The sequence below is a fragment of the Marmota monax genome, unplaced genomic scaffold, assembly GCF_021218885.2.
Source record: "Marmota monax isolate L192 unplaced genomic scaffold, Marmota_monax_Labrador192_F-V1.1 WCK01_AAM20220418_F8-fsc00079, whole genome shotgun sequence".
Lineage (NCBI taxonomy): Eukaryota > Metazoa > Chordata > Mammalia > Rodentia > Sciuridae > Marmota > Marmota monax.
Genome location: NW_026694099.1, coordinates 8,362,183 through 8,378,305, shown reverse-complemented (window position 1 = coordinate 8,378,305; position 16,123 = coordinate 8,362,183). Strand labels below are relative to the sequence as shown.

Genomic DNA, 16,123 nt, shown 5'->3' with positions numbered 1-16,123 from the left:
TCCTTATATTAAGCCCTGAAGTCATGGGAGGGAGCATAGAAAGATGGATCAAAATGAGGAGTAGAATGAAGGCCTATGGAAGCTTGGAAATTGAATCCCTGGAAGAAGCAGAGAAAACCGACTGGAAGTTGGGTCCCTTGCAAGGTGAATTTAGATAGACAGAGGGAAATGAACTATATTCCAAGCTAGGGAAACTATATTCCAATCCCTTTCAAATCTTAAGTGTAGATTTGAAAGGGATTGGTAAAAACCATCCTGTAGAAGTTTTTTTGTTTTGAGAGAAAATGAAATAGAGGGATCCTGAGATATTTAATATCAGATCTAAAGATGTGAACCAAAACCAATGGGGAAGTAGGGAACCACTGACAGCCGTGAGGGGATTGGAGGGATGTGGTTGGTTTGATTTCTTTGGCTATTAATCTGATTGTAATGTGCAGGGTGTACCGGAAAAAAGGAAGACGCGACATAAGGAGCTCAGCAGTCATAAGACGAGGGCTTCGAGTGAGCTGGTAGTGATGGTGATGGGGAAAAGAAGGAACTAACAGGGTGGATATTATTTGCCACATTTCACAATGTGCCAAAGAAGGAGTTTTAATTTGTCCAAAGACCTCATTAGCTATTAAGTGCCAGGGTCTAGAATCAAATCCAGGTTTTGTTTTTTCCTCCAAAGTTTTTATGTTGAGATTTTGATCAAAAGGACTTGAGGAACAATTGGGTTTAGAAGATGAAAGAGAAAAAAGGATTTAAAAAAATGAATTTTTGATTGCCAGTAAAGTGCTTGATGGAAACTGGGAATTTGCAAGGGTCAGCTCGTTTGGAGAACACAATGAATTCAGTGTGGAAAATGGAAAGTTTGAGTTGATGGCGGGCCCTGCCAGTGCAGATGGTGTGTAGACTGTTGAAGGTTCTGGTGGTTTAAACTCTCAGATGTAAAGTGTTGCAAGTCATCAGCACTAAATGGGAACTCAATTCTGAAGATGACAGTTCCCAGAAAGAATGAGTGGAAAGAAAGAGGAGAGCAGAATGGCATGAGGAATGTCCACACCTACAACTTTTCACCTGGCAAAATAAAAGTGCCAATAAAGAAAGAATGTAATAGAGGAACAATTAGATGGAGGAGAAAAACAAGGCCCCTGGTTGGTTGGTTGAAGGGAATTTTAAGAAGAAGTGGGTGGTTGAATATGTCAAATACAATAGTGTTGGTTAAACAGAGTGCCCAGTGGCACTGGTTGGTTATAATAGTCTGTGACTTTACTCCAAAACCCATGGGATTAAGAAGAGGTCTAGAAAGTGTAGTTCCCAGTCTTTCAGATTTCATAGACCAGTAATAGTTCAAAAAATATTTGGGAGAAATAAGTAAAACCATTGAAACATCACATTCTCTTCTCAGTCTCATTTTCATAAAAGAAAGACAATTCCTCATACATTTAGAAAGTCATAATGGCAGGCTAGAGAGTGATTCATCTTCAGAGCAGCACTTTTTAATGTGAACTGATGCTATTGTAGCCCCGACTGGAGCAGATAGATCTAAGAAGTGCCATTTGGGAAACATTGGATCAACATATGTGGTGCTGTTCCTTCTGAGTCACACTCCCAGTAAATCTGGTTATTGGTTCTTGTGTATGTGTGCCTGTGTTTACTTTTCAAGCTAGTTTTTATTAATAAAACCTCTTTCCTGAGAGCTCCAAAGAGGAAATTTCAGGACGTTTAGTGGATACTTATATACATAATTGAAGCCGATTAGAACTGAGTGTACTTTGTCAAGGATTTTTTGTTGTTGTTATTTGTTTGTTTGTTTTTCTGGTGCTGGGGATTGACCCCAGGGCCTCACACATGCTGAGCAGGCACTCTACCACTGAGCTGTGTTCCCAGCAATAACTCATGAGCGTACTTGGGAAATATTCTTAGTGGTGAGGCCCAGCACTTGTGTTGAGGAGAAAAGGACAGTAGAAATAGTTAATAGTTTGCTCCATGAATTTACAGTTGAATTATCATACATGGCCGGGAGGAAAACCATAGATTATTTATTCCTTGACACTTCAGGGTATGTTCAATTTCCTACAGGAATCCAGGAGTCTGGTCATTTTCTAGTCCCGATTATCTGGTTGTATGTAAAAACAACCTTAATTGTATAAGGTACCTCCTGGACTACTGTAAGTTTCTACCTTTTTCTATTTGTGTCTGCCTGACCCAAAAGAAATGAAGTACTAGAAGAAGAGCAGGGCTTCATCACCAGAGCCATAGGCACTGAGAAACTCAAAATGGAGTAGACCTCAAGGAATGGGGCTGGTTTGGAGCCAGATAAGTTTTAGAAATAAAATAAAAATAAAAAAGGTAATAACTGTGCTGTGACCCATTGAAGTACAGCTCAGTTGGGATGTTTACATACAGAACCTGCATAAAAGCATTTTTTTTTTTTTACTGGTTCAAGAAAGAATAAGAGTCAAATTGTGCAGGCTCAACTAAACAACAACAAAAATGTATTATGCCTTAAAATTTGTTTTGGTTTTCTAAAATAAATAACTCTTAGGCAGACACTGAAATTAACAGATTTCAGTGCCAGAAAAGATTACAATTTCCTACCCACTCACCACAAAATATTATCCTTTATCTCTAGCATATGTTTCTATTGGTTCTGCAATTATGTTTGGTAATCATTTTTATTTTCCACCAACTGTTCTCTTAAATTTGAAAATACTGGCTTTGGTCAAATTTTTTCTTATGTGTGATCTATAAAAACGGATATTTTTGATTTTTTTTTGATGTTTCTGAATTAGGGGAAAAATTTCTACAGATCAAAATAACACTATGATAATGTTAATGAAACCACAGGATGAAAGATGCTTCTTCAAAAAGAGCTCTTTGTGGACTGGGGCTGTGGCTCGGTGGTAGAGCACTTGCCTGGCATGTGTGAGGCACTGGGTTCAATTCTCAGCACCACATATAAACAAATAAATAAGTAAAGGTCCATCAATAACTAATAAAAATATTTTTTTTTAAAAAAAAGAAAGAGCTCTTTGTCACCACACAGCGTCCAAAGAAAAACCCACCCTCACCACTTTTAAAGCATATCTTAAAAGGCACTACTCAATCACCTCTTCTTTTAATTGTACAAGTTGAAATAGAAATGTACACATAAGATCCATGTACAACTTAATGAATAGTTATAATTCAACTATCCAGGTAACCACCATTCAGATTAAGAAATTGCACATTGTCAGAACCAAGAAAGTTCTCACCTCCCTTCCTAATCACGTCCCCATCATTCTCTCTAGAGATAACAAGTGTCTTAAAATTTTAAATGATAATTCCTTGCTTTTAAAATAGTTATACTGCCTATATATGCATCTCTGAACAGTTAGCTTACTTTTTTTTTCTGTTTTTGAATTCCTTAATCTTCTGATTCTTTTGAATTCTTTTTCTTTTTTTGCCCTGGGGATTGAACTCAGGGGCACTCAACCACTATGCCACATCTCCAGCTCTATTTTGGATTTTATTAGAGACAGGGTTTCACTGAGTTGCTTAGCACCTCACTTTTGCTGAGGCTGGCTTTGAACTCATGATCCTCCTGCCTTAACCTCCTGAGTGGCTGGGATTACACGTGTGCACGACCATGACTGGCCTTTTCAATCCTTAATGTTCTGTTGGTTTGGGAAAATTCTGAGCCATTATCTTCAAATATTACTTGTACTCCATTCTTTCCTTGTTCTTGTTCTGAACTATAATTATACTTACATTATACCTTTGTGCTGCTTCCCACATGTTTCTTACACTATTTTGTATATTTTCAACTCCTATTTCTCCAGTTGTCATTCTGGATTTTTTTCCCCGATTTATCTTCCAGTTCATCACTTCTCTTTTTTTTTTTTTAATATTTTTTAGTGTTGATGGACCTTTATTTTATTCATTTATTTATATGTGGTACTGAGAATTGAACCCAGTGACTCACACATGTGGGGCAAGCACTCTACCACTGAGCCACAACCCCAGCTCCATCACTTTTCTCTTTAGCTATACCTAATTTGCATTTTTTTTTTTTTTTTTTGGTGAGGGGGGCAGTACCAGGGATTGAACTCAGGAATACTAAACCATTGAGCCACATCCCTAGCCCTATTTTGCATTTTATTAGAGACAGGGTCTCACTGAGTTGCTTAGTGCCTCGCTAAATTGCTGAGGCTGGCTTTGAACTCTCCTGCCTCCACCTTCCGAGCCACTGAGATTATAGGTGTGCACCACCACGCTGGGCCCCTCTAATTTGCTTTTAAATACACCCATTGATTTTTTAATTTTAATTCTAGACTTCCTATTGATTCTCTAAAAGTCATTCTCTAACCTCCTGCTGAAATCCTCTGTCATCTAATTTCTTGAACACATTAATTGTAGTTATTTAAAAATCCATACTTGATAACTTCAGTATCTGAATGCTGGCAGGTCTGTTTCTAGTTGTGCTTGTTTTTCCTCTAGGATTTTGCAAACCCCTCCCCTTTTCTTTTTACAAATTTTCCAGTTTTGATTGGGTTCTTTCTGGCATGGTGTGCAGAAAAATACCAGAATTATTTAGGCTTTGAATGATTTTTATTTTCTTCCAGAGAGGATGTACTGTTCCTTCTGTCAGTTCAGCAAGAAACTGATCAATTTGATTTGAATAAATATCAAGCTATTTGAAAACTGGGCTTCAGTCCTTGTTAGAGTTCTATTTTAGTTTACCCTTATTCCTGAAGGGAAACCATTGGCAGTTCCAAGCCTGGGGTGTCTGCCAGAGCCTCCTCTCCCCTGCAGCTCTGAACTCCAGTCCCCAAGTCCTGTGGATTCTGCCCAGCTTTAGGGCTGGAGCCACCACTTGAGGATTAGCTTCTCAGTCTCTGAGCTATTATTTTCAAGTCAGCCTGTGCCTTGAGGGCAAAAGCAATGTTAAACTTTGGGCTCAATTCTCCAGGTTACCTCTCTCTCTGAATCTTGGCTAAGTTCCTTGGAGAGTTTCAAAACTTAAAAACTATATATTTATTTTTAGACTTTTCTGGTTGTTCTCAGTGGGATAGTAGCTACCTCATCTATCTTGTGATCCTCCTGCCTCAGCCTCCTGCATAGCAGAGATTATGTGTGTACCATTGTGCCTGGCTTATTGACCCATTCTTACACAGTATATAGGTACCCATCTCCAGGTAATGGCATTTTGGTGTAATTCTTGAATTGTGGGGGATGTGACTCTTCAACTTTATTAGCTGTTATTTCAACTTACACTTACTCCAGCAATGAATGAACATTTCTATTGCTCCACATTTTCACTAACAAACTTCCTTAATTTATGCCAATCTAGTCAGGCACAGATATTTTATAATTTCTATGTGACTCACAACTAGTGAGGGCATTGGGTATCTTTGCATATATCTAATGGCTTTCCTTATTTGTGCAGTGGTTGTTCAAATCCTTTGCACATTTTTTTGTTGGATTATCTTATTTTCTTGTTGGTTCATTTGCAACATTTCTTTATACACTCAATATAATGTCAGTTAGATGTACGTGTGACTTTTCTTTTTATTCTTTTCATAGTGTCCTAGATGAATGGAGGGGGATAATTTTAGTGTAGTTGAATTCATTGGTATTTACTTTTATGCTTAATTCTCTCTTTATTAATAAATATGAGGTCATAAATATATTCTCCTATATGGCCTTCTAAAACTTTAGTCATTTCATTTTCATGAAATGAAAAATGTAAGTCTACCTGGAAACAAAAGCCTAGGGGTTCAATTTCATGTTTAAAAAATATTTATTTTTAGTTGTAGTTGGACACAATACTTTTTTTTCACTGATTTATGTTTATGTGGTGCTGAGGATGGAACCCAGGGTCTCACAAGTTCGAGGTGAGCGCTCTACCACTGAGTCACAACCCCAGCCTCCTCATTTTTTTAATTAAATTTTTTTGTATGGATGTTGTCATTCTTTTTTAAAATTTTAATTGCTGATGGACCTTTATTTTATTCATTTGTTTATATGTGGTGCTGAGAATTAAACCCAGTGCCCTACACATGCCAGGCAAGCACTCTACCACTGAGCCTCAGCCCCAGCCCTAAGTGGTTTTTTTTTTTTTTTTTTGGTATGGATTTTAATGCATCATTTGTTAAATGCCCCAGTCTGGCTGGGCACAAATCACGAGCCACTGAAGCAGGAACAAACTTTATTTCTGAACTCCACCAGCACACTCCACCCACGCTCCCCGAGAAAAACTCCTGAACACCCCGCGGCTAGTCCAGGAACCAGCAGCTGGAAATCCCTCCTCTGGCACTTCCCCAACCAATGGGAACTCTCCAGGAATCCCCGTGAGAGCTCAACTGGAACTCAACGGGAACTCCGTCAGAACTCGCTGGCGTCACCTCTCAACCACTACTTCTGGCAAAAATGCCATGCTTCATCCTGACTCGGCTGTGGCCCTCAACAGTTAAAGTCTCTTTTTCCACTGATTGATAATGTCATCTTTGTCATCTGTCACAGTACTTTATGTTCCATTTGTCTGTTTGTCCATCCTTAGACTAATATCACACTATGTATATTACTATGGATTTAAAACTAAATCTTGATGTTTTATAGGACAAGTTCATTACCTTTTCTTCTTATATTATTCTTGACTCTTTGCATTTACACCTAATTTTAGGGTCAGATTGTCAAGGTTGACCAAAAAGATCAAAGCACACTTATTTTGGATGGTATTATATTGAATTACTGCTTCACAATGTTGAATTTTTAAATGTGTGAATACTATGTTTCTCTTATTGGCTTTCAATAAGGTTTTGTAGTTTTTTTACATAGAGGTCTTACACATCTTTGATTTAGATTTATTCCATGGTATTCCTGTTAGTACCAATCATACTATTTTTTTTTTGTTTCTACTGAGATTTTTCTCCTTTAATCTCAATAATGATTATATGAATCAATTTTCTAAAGTTGAATCAATCTTGAATTCCTGAATCAATTTTCTAAAGGTAAACAAACTAGAATTCAATCTCTAGATTAACCTGATAATTGATGGATTCATGATTTGCTAGTGATTTGTTTAGCATTTTTGCATCAATGTCCATAAGGAAGACTGGCTTGTAATTTTTCTTTTTTGTATCTTCCTCATCAGGGTTTGGTATCAAGATTATGTTGGCTTCATAAAATAAGTTGAGGAGTGTCCTCATTTTTCTATTCTCTGGAAAGATATTTGTGAGATTATTTTTTCTTTTGAATGTTTGGCAGTTCTAGGTGCATCATAGTTCTAAATGTTTTCTACAAGTAATATAGGAAAGTATCTTCAAATTGTCTAGGCCCCGTGATAGGCATCCACTAATCTACTTTCTGACTTTATAAATTTGACTATTCTTTTTTCTTTGTAAGTGCAATCATGTGATATGTCCCCCCCCGCCACCCCAACTAACTTCTTTCACTTAGCATGGCCCTTACATAGTGAGCCAATTAATTTTGGTTCATTATAAATCACCCAGTCTCAGGCATTTTGTTATAGCAGCACAAAACAGAGAAGACACTATGTGATTCAGCTAGTCTATTTCTGGGTATATAATCAAAAAATTGAAAACAGGGTTTCAAAGGGATATTTGTACTTTAACATTCATAACAGCATTATTCACAGTAGTTAAAAGGTGAAACTACCCAAATGTTTATCAACTGATAAATGAATAAACAAAATGTGGTTTATCCATAAAATGGACTACTAGTCTTAAAAAGGAAAGAAATCCTGACATATGGTACAATATGGTGGAAACTTGACACCATTCTGCTAAGTGAAATAAGACAGTCACAAAAAGACAAATGTGCTCTCTGCTTCCTGAATGTCATATTCTGAGCTGCTTTCCCCCACCCCTGACCCTTCCATCATAGTGTTCTGCCTCACCTAGGGCAGAGAGCAATGGAGTCAGCCTTCTGTACACTGAGACCTCTGAAACCGCAAGTGTCAAATATACTTTTCCTTGTCTTAAAAGAAAAAAACAAAAACAAAAACAAAAAAACAAGGCAGGCGCATGCCTGTAATCCCAGAGGCTTGGAAATCTGAAAGAGGAAGGTCATGAGTTCAAAGCCAGCCTCAGCAATTTAGCAAGGCCTTAGACAACACAGTGAGACCCTGTCTCTAAATAAAATATAAAAAAGGCCTGGGGATGTGTCTCAGTGGGTAAGTGTGTCTGGGTTCAATCCCTGGTACCAAAACCAAAACCAAAACAAACAAAAAAGACAAATACTTCATAATTCTACTCATATGAGATACGTAGAGTAGTCAAAATACAGAGATAGATAGTGGAATGGTAATTGTCAAGAGCTGGAAAGAGAGGGAAACAGGGAGATGTTATTTAATGGATATAGAGTTCAGTTTTAAAAGGTGAAGGTATGGAGAGGAGTGGTGGTGATGGTGAACCACCTTATAAATGTACTTAATAGCACTGAACTGTATACTGAAAAATGGTTAAGATGGTGAATTTTATGTTACATATACTTAAACACACACACACAGCACAAATCATGTTAAACCAGAGTACACAATCAGTAACTGGCAGTGCTAAGATCTGGATCCAGGTAGACTTGTCTGATTCCCTGCACTTTCTCATCTCTTTGTCTTTACTTGAGCTGTCTCTGCCTAGATGTCATTCTCTGCCTGAACAGGTCTGGCCAGCTCCTCCTTTCCCTTAGGACTCTGGTAAAGCATTCCCTCCGTAACTCCCTTCCTTACACTGGTTACATGTCTTCTTACTTCTATAATTGTGCTCACATTATTTTGGGATGTAATCACAAAATAATTTTATTCATATTTCCTTCGATGTGTCTTCCTGTTCGAGTTCTTCCCTGCCCAGAAATGAAACCACAGGCAATTCTGTTTTCTGATTATTTCAGGTAATGAATAGTTATCTAGGCCAAGGAACTGTATAGACACCTCTCAGAAGATGACATACAATCAATCAACAAATATATGAAAAAATGCTCAACATCTCTAGTAATTAGAGAAATGCAAATCAAAACTACTCTAAGATTTCATCTTACTTCAGTCAGAATGGCAGTTATCAAGAATACAAGCAACAATAAGTGTTAGTGAGGATGTGGGGAAAAAGGCACACTCATACATTGCTGGTGGGACTGCAAAGTGGTGCAGCCAATGTGGAAAGCAGTATGGAGATTTCTTAGAAAACATGGAATGGAACCACCTTTGACCCAGCTATCTCACTCCTTGGTTTATACCCAAAGGACTTAAAAACAGCATTCTACAGGGACATAGCCACATCAATGTTTATAGCAGCACAATTCACAATAGCTAAATTGTGGAACCAACCTAGATGCCCTTCAATAGATGAATGGATAAAGAAACTGTTGTATACATACACAATGAAATACTATTCAGCATTAAAAGAGAATAAAATTATGGCATTTGCAGGTAAATGGTTGCAGTTAGAGAATATCATGCTAATGAAGTAAACCAGCCCCCCAAAATCAAAGGCTGAATGTTTCCTCTGATAAGTGGATGCTGACTCATAATGGGGGTGGGCACAGGCAGAATGGAGGAACTTTGGATATGGGAAAGGGGGGGATAAAGAGGGGGTATGGGGGGAGGAATGATGGTTGAATGAGAGATATGGACATCATTACCCTGAGTACCTGTATGAAGACACAAATGGTGTGACTCTACTTTGTGTACAACCAGAGAAATGAAAAATTGTGTTCCACTTGTGTACTATGAACTGAAATGCATTCTGCTGTCATGTATAACAAATTAGAACAAATAAATTAATTAAAAAAAGAAAAGTTATCTAGTCCCTGATTGTTTAAATAAATGGATAATTATAATACCCACATAATAGTACAAAATTCTAACATCTTTAAAAAATTCATCCTAGCTATATTGAGGTATGATTTATATATCATAAAATTCATCTACTGTAAATATACAATTTAATGTTTAGTAAATTTATATGGTGCATATCCATCAACATAATCCAGTTTTAGAACATTTCTATCACCACAAAACACTTTCAACCCATTTGCAGTCAATCTTCCCTCCATCCTCTAGCTCTAGACAACCACTTATTTGCTCTCCGACTCTATTTTTGCTTTTTTCTAGAATTTTATTTTATTTTTAGATTTTTAATAGTTTTATTTCGCAAAGAGAAGCCTAAGAATTTTTTATTTAAAAAAATATTTCCAGAGGGAACACCTTTTACCATAAAATAAACTTGTGTGAGTTGGAAGGACAAATCTCAAATGTATATTTTTGACTTATATGCCAATTTTATAATTAGTACAAAAAAGATAGTTGTTGAAATATTTTAAAAATATAAAAACCAGTCCAGGCAGCATAGCTATACAATCTTGCTGTAAAAGTACTTATATCAGATTCTTGCCCAAAATATTTTTGCAATATACAAAATTCCTTCAAGTCACTCTTCACTGACGGCTAGCTTTCCCATTTTCTGTCGTCTCCATCCCATTTTCCTCCTTGAGATGTTGATACAACTCAGCTCTGGTATTGACAGAGTTCAAACATCCAGCAAACTCCTGATATTTTCTGGAATTGGCTGTATTGATTCTATTATTCCACAAGGATAATAAGGACACTGGCCCTTTTGATTTTTCCACTTGGGGAGTTTCATCCATTTCAACAAGGGGCTTTTTTGTTTGGAGGTTCTGGGGAATCAGGTGAATCTTTTATAATCTCAGCTTCAGCCAACTCTTCTTTTCCACGTTCTAAGATTCCTTTCAATCTCTCTGAATCTTGCCAAGGTTTCTCCTGTTCATGATCTTTCACTGCTTTCTCTGATTTGTCCTCTTTGTCCTCCCTCTTTCTCCCTCGTTTTTTAAATTCTTCTTCTTCTGGGGGTTTGCTCCTATATGTCATCAGACATTCTAAGACTCTTTGATGTTTCTCCGAGTTATTGATATGGGCTCTGACCAGGGTTTCTGATCCATTCCACATGATACGGTACTGTTCGTCTCTTTTAGGGCCCTTTCCTCTGGTACCAACTGTGGAAATAGGTAGAGGATCATTTTTTCTTTCCAGATCAACTAAGTTGTATATTTTTGTTTTTTTGACAGTTTAACACATCTTCTTCTGTCAAAGATTCTTTCACAATAATACTGGCTAATGGAACTACCGCTTGCATGTTGAAAATGGTGGTTTGTGAAATAATCATAGGCCAGTAACGGGTGTGTTTTTCTAACTGATCTTTTGCTCATTCCAAAGGGATCTCAAGACTTCCACCGGTTTTATATCTGGGGTCTAGAAAAGGAGTTAATCTGTTTTCTCTCATAAATTCACCAAAATCTGTAATCCGGTAGTCTGTAACTCTTCCTCCACATCCTTCGCTAATTGAAGGTGGATCCTCTAGAATGGATAGAGAACTGTTAAGGACATACAAAAAAACTCTCCTTCAGAGTTACTAAGCATATGACTAATGACTTTGGAACCTGACTTTCGTGGTTGTTTCAACAAAACAGAGCGACCATTTGAAGAAAATTAGTAAGGCAGGAAGAAGGTCTGCTATTTACATCTAGGGTGAAATTCGACAAGCTCCAGTACAATAGTGTAATTCAATGTTATTTGTCCTTGATGTGCACCACTTTAAAGTTATCATTTCTTTAAACGGGCCTTCTCTTCTGCTGCCACCTAAGTGGGTATCACCACTTTTCAGGAAATCTACATGTGCATCTTTGTGATGAAGTAGTTCCACATCATAATGGGCAGATGTGTTAGCATGTTGTTCTTCCTTCATTGGAATATTTGTAACAGTAGTTGAAGCCAAGTCAAATGTTGCTGTACTAAAATATTCAATTTGATAGTAAGATGCCATCCTGCACGAACACTATGAACTTCACTGGTTAAAACTGGGGACAAATCTTTTTTAGGATGATCAGAACAAGGCTGTCTTCACCAACTGGGTAGGTGTGGGTCAAGACCAACTCACATTTTTGTATCTGCATGAGATGATCTGAATTTGCAGCAAGCTTATTATGTTCATGAATGGTTTCCTGGACACAGACCTCAAGCACTCGCACATGACTGTCACTTTTGCATTAGTAATGCAGATTATTCATCCTCTATTTCCAACACGTTCTGCATTCTCCATGAGTAAAGTATGAGCCTCATGTTGGTATTCAGTAATTTTGCAAAGGATTTCCACTGCTGCAACAAGACCATGCAGAATACTGCAGCATTCTGGATCTGCCCAAGGATTAGGAGGCCCATGCTGCCATTAGCTCCTGTAAATTTTGGTCTTCTTGAATCCAAGAATTCAAAACATGTGCTCCAGAGTCACTCACAGTGAAATTCACCAGCTTTTTAAAGGGAAATATATCATACATTATTCTACAATACTCCATGGAAGATTCTACTGAACAAGTCCACAATGATTTAGAGATTGGGGTCAGAGGGATGATTCCTTGGGTTCTATTCTTCACCAGCATATCAAACTCCACATGTTGTCAGCATGATTCTGCCATATAAGGGCAGTGATCCACAACAAATACTGTTTTATGAGATTCAGAAAAAATCTTCATTTTTAACTTTCTTGCCTGGTCCTGCAGTGAAAACGAACAGAAACTGTGCCTCTTTGGCAAAGACTGCTGGCTGGGAGGGTGGGAGAATCAACGCACAGTCAGGAGTGTCTGGTACCAAAAACAGGGGACTATGCTTTCGGTCACCCCCCCCCCCTGCACATCTCCAGAACACCGGTCCTTCCCAGGCTTCCTAAATGCAGGAGTTGGGGCTGGGGATGTGGCTCAGGCGGTGGCGCGCTCACCTGGCATGCATGCGGCCCGGGTTCGATCCTCAGCACCACATACAAACAAGGATGTTGTGTCTGCCGAGAACTGAAAAATAAATATTAAAAAAAAAATTCTCTCTCTCTCTCTCCCCTCTTTCTTAAAAAAAAAATAAAAAATAAATGCAGGAGTGCGCGCGTGCGTGTACACACACACACACACACACACGCACACACACACACACCCCTAGAATTTTAATATAAACAAAATGTGTAGTGTTTGTGTCTGGCCTCTTTCACTTAGTATAATGTGTTTTAGGGTCATCCATTACTGTGGTTTGTGTCCCTCCAAAATTCCTTTGCTGGAACTTAAAATCCAAGGTGATAGTATTAAAAGTGGGGCCTTTAGGGAAGTGATAAAGCAATAAGGGCTCCACTCTGCTGAGTGGGATTAACACCCTTAAAAGGAGGCTTCACTAAAAAAGTTGACCTCACAGAAGCAGCAAGAACAGTGGTTGCCAGAAGCTGGGAAGCCGGGTGGGGGATGGAGAGAGGATGATTAATGGGTGGGATGGAGAGAGGATGGTTAATGGGTGCCAGGATGTAGTTGGGCAGGACAAATAGCTTCTAATGTCCTATAGCACCTTAAGGTAATCATGATTGACAACATTTAATTGCATATTTCAGAATAGCTAGTAGAGAGGATTTTGAATGTTCCTAGCACAAAGAAATGACAAATGTTTGAGCTAACGGATATGCCAGTTACCCTGATCTGATCATTGCACATTGTACAAATGTATTAAAATATCACATTGTACTCCACAGATAAAATTATTGTTTCAAATAAAAATTTAAAAAATTTTAAAAATTAAATAAAAAGAATAACAACAAGGGGCTGGGACTGTAGCTCAATGGTAGAGCACTTGCCTTACGTGTGAGGTACTGCGTTTGATCCTCAGTACCATATAAAAATAAATAAAGATATTGTGTCCATCTACAACTTAATAATAACAACAACAACAGATGTTCCAGAGAACTACTAGATCTTTTTTTTCTCTTCTATCATATGAGGACCCAATGCTCATTCCCTCTGGAGGCTGCAGCAATAAAATGTCATCTAGTAAGCAAAGAATGAGTCCTCCCCACACACCAGACTTGCTGGCACTGTGATCCTGGATCCTCAACCTCCAGAACTCTGAGAAATACATTTCTATGATTTATAAATTAGCCAGTCTATGGGGTTTTGCTGTAGCAGTAGGAATGCAGTGAGATACCTATGCAGTTGGATGTATCGGCACTTTTCTCCTGCTTCATATTACTGAATGGTACTCCATTGTAGCCCACACTGTGTTTATCCATTTACCAGCTCATGGCCATTTAGATTATTTCCACTTCAGGGTTATTCTGAATAATGCTGATATTGTCACCTGTGTAAAATTCTTTGTATGGACATACCCCCCGCCCCCACCTCCCGTCTTGGGTAGATATTTTGGAGTGATATTGTAAAGTTTGACTTTGTACGAATCTGGTGAACTGTTTCCCAAAGCTGCTATACAGTTTTACAAGACCACCAGTAATGTAGGAGCATTTCCCCCACATCCTCGCCTCAATCGCTATTGTCTTTTTAACAGCCTTATAATGAATGGGATGGCGCCTCGTGGTGGTTTCATTTGCATTTTTCTGGGATGAATGGTGGTGAGGATCTTTTCCTATACTTATTAGGCAATGTGTATCTTTTCTGGTGGAATGTAATTTCAAATCATTTGCCATTTAAAAAAAAATTTTTTTAGTTGTCGATGGATCTTTATTTATTTACATGCGTTGCTGAGTATCAAACCCAGTGCCTCACACATGCTAGGCAAGAGCTCTACCACTGAGCTACAGTCCCAGCCCTGGATTCCCTTCTTAATGAATTATAAGAGGATACAGAGTACATGTACATTCCAAGTGCTTATGCATCTTTTAATTTTATTTTTAAAATTTTTAGAATTTTAGTTTGTTATATATGACAACAGAATGCATTACAATTCATATTACATATAGAGCAGCTTATTCATATTTTATCAGATACATGATTTTCAAATATTACCTCTCAACCTTTTCATTTTCTTAATGTTATCTTTCAGCGAACAAAAGTTTATAATTTTGATGAAGCTCGATTTATTGTTTTTTGCCTTTATGGTTCATGCTTTTGATATGATATTTAAGAAACCGAGCCATGGACAGAGGGTTAAGAAGAAAAGCAGGAAAAATTGTGTCATGGAACTCCAGGGAGATAAAGTTTCAGGAAGAAGGGTCATAATCATTAGTGCCCAAACCTGCTAGATTGAAAAAGGATGAAAGCAGCTAAAGGATCACTGGATTTGGAAATTAGTAGATTGATCCAGCACTTTTAAAATGCCAGGCCATATACTAAGCATGACCTAATTTGTAGTTTCAGTAAATTGGTAGAGATTAAATACGTTTCTTAAATTTTGGTATCAGGATTATCAACGCATTTCTCCCTATTCCACAAAAAAATGTGGATCCAGAGAGTACAATGAAGGATTTAGAGATAGGAAATTGTTCCTAAACTTGAGTTCTTCATCTTTTTAGTTATGGGTAAGTCACTTTCCTTTTCTGAACCTCTTATTTTGTTTGTAAACTAGGAATTATCTTTACTGATTTGCAGGTGGAGCTGTGGTAAGAGGTAGTGTGTGGAAAGACCCCACAGTGCATGCTCCACAATGGAAGCTGTAATTCCTAGTTGTCATAATCAGGTAAAGATCTGAAAGTATTTCATGAACTGTTATACGCTAATATATTCTGTTATACTAATACATTCTATAGAGCATAGAATATATAAAGAGCAAAGAACTACTTAGTACTTTGAAATCATAATATACACTGTAATATGTTGTCCTACTTAAATCCTATTTAGAATTAAAGAATGCTAAAAATTTTTCTCATAAATAAAGGACTTTAATTTTCCTCCTTTCTTGTCATCCAAAAGATGTAACTAATGCTCCTTTTCTAGTAGCTTTATAGAGATATGATTCACATACCATACAATTCACCCATTTAAGTGAACAATTCAATAGTTTTTAATATACTCAGAGTTATGCAGCCATTAACACAGTCAATTTTAGAACATTTTCACCACCTCAAAAAGAAACTGTGTAGTCATTAGTAGACTCTCCATTATCCCACCAAATCCCCTATCCCTAAATGGTAATGAATCTACTTTTTTACTTCTATAGACTTGCCTATTCTGGATATTTCATACAAATGGAATCATACAGTAGATGATCATTTGTGACTGGCTTCCATCATCAAAGGAAACCAGAGCCAGATATTATTAAAACTGTAAAAAGAGCTACACCCCCAGCTATTTTTATTTTAAATTTTGAGACAGG

At 37.5% G+C, this 16,123-nt stretch overlaps 1 pseudogene; it reads right to left on the bottom strand.

Moving 5' to 3' along the window:
- Positions 1-10,322: 10,322 nt before the first annotated feature.
- Positions 10,323-12,622, bottom strand: LOC124107374 (integrator complex subunit 13-like; annotated as a pseudogene).
- Between the last annotated feature and the right edge of the window lie 3,501 nt (positions 12,623-16,123).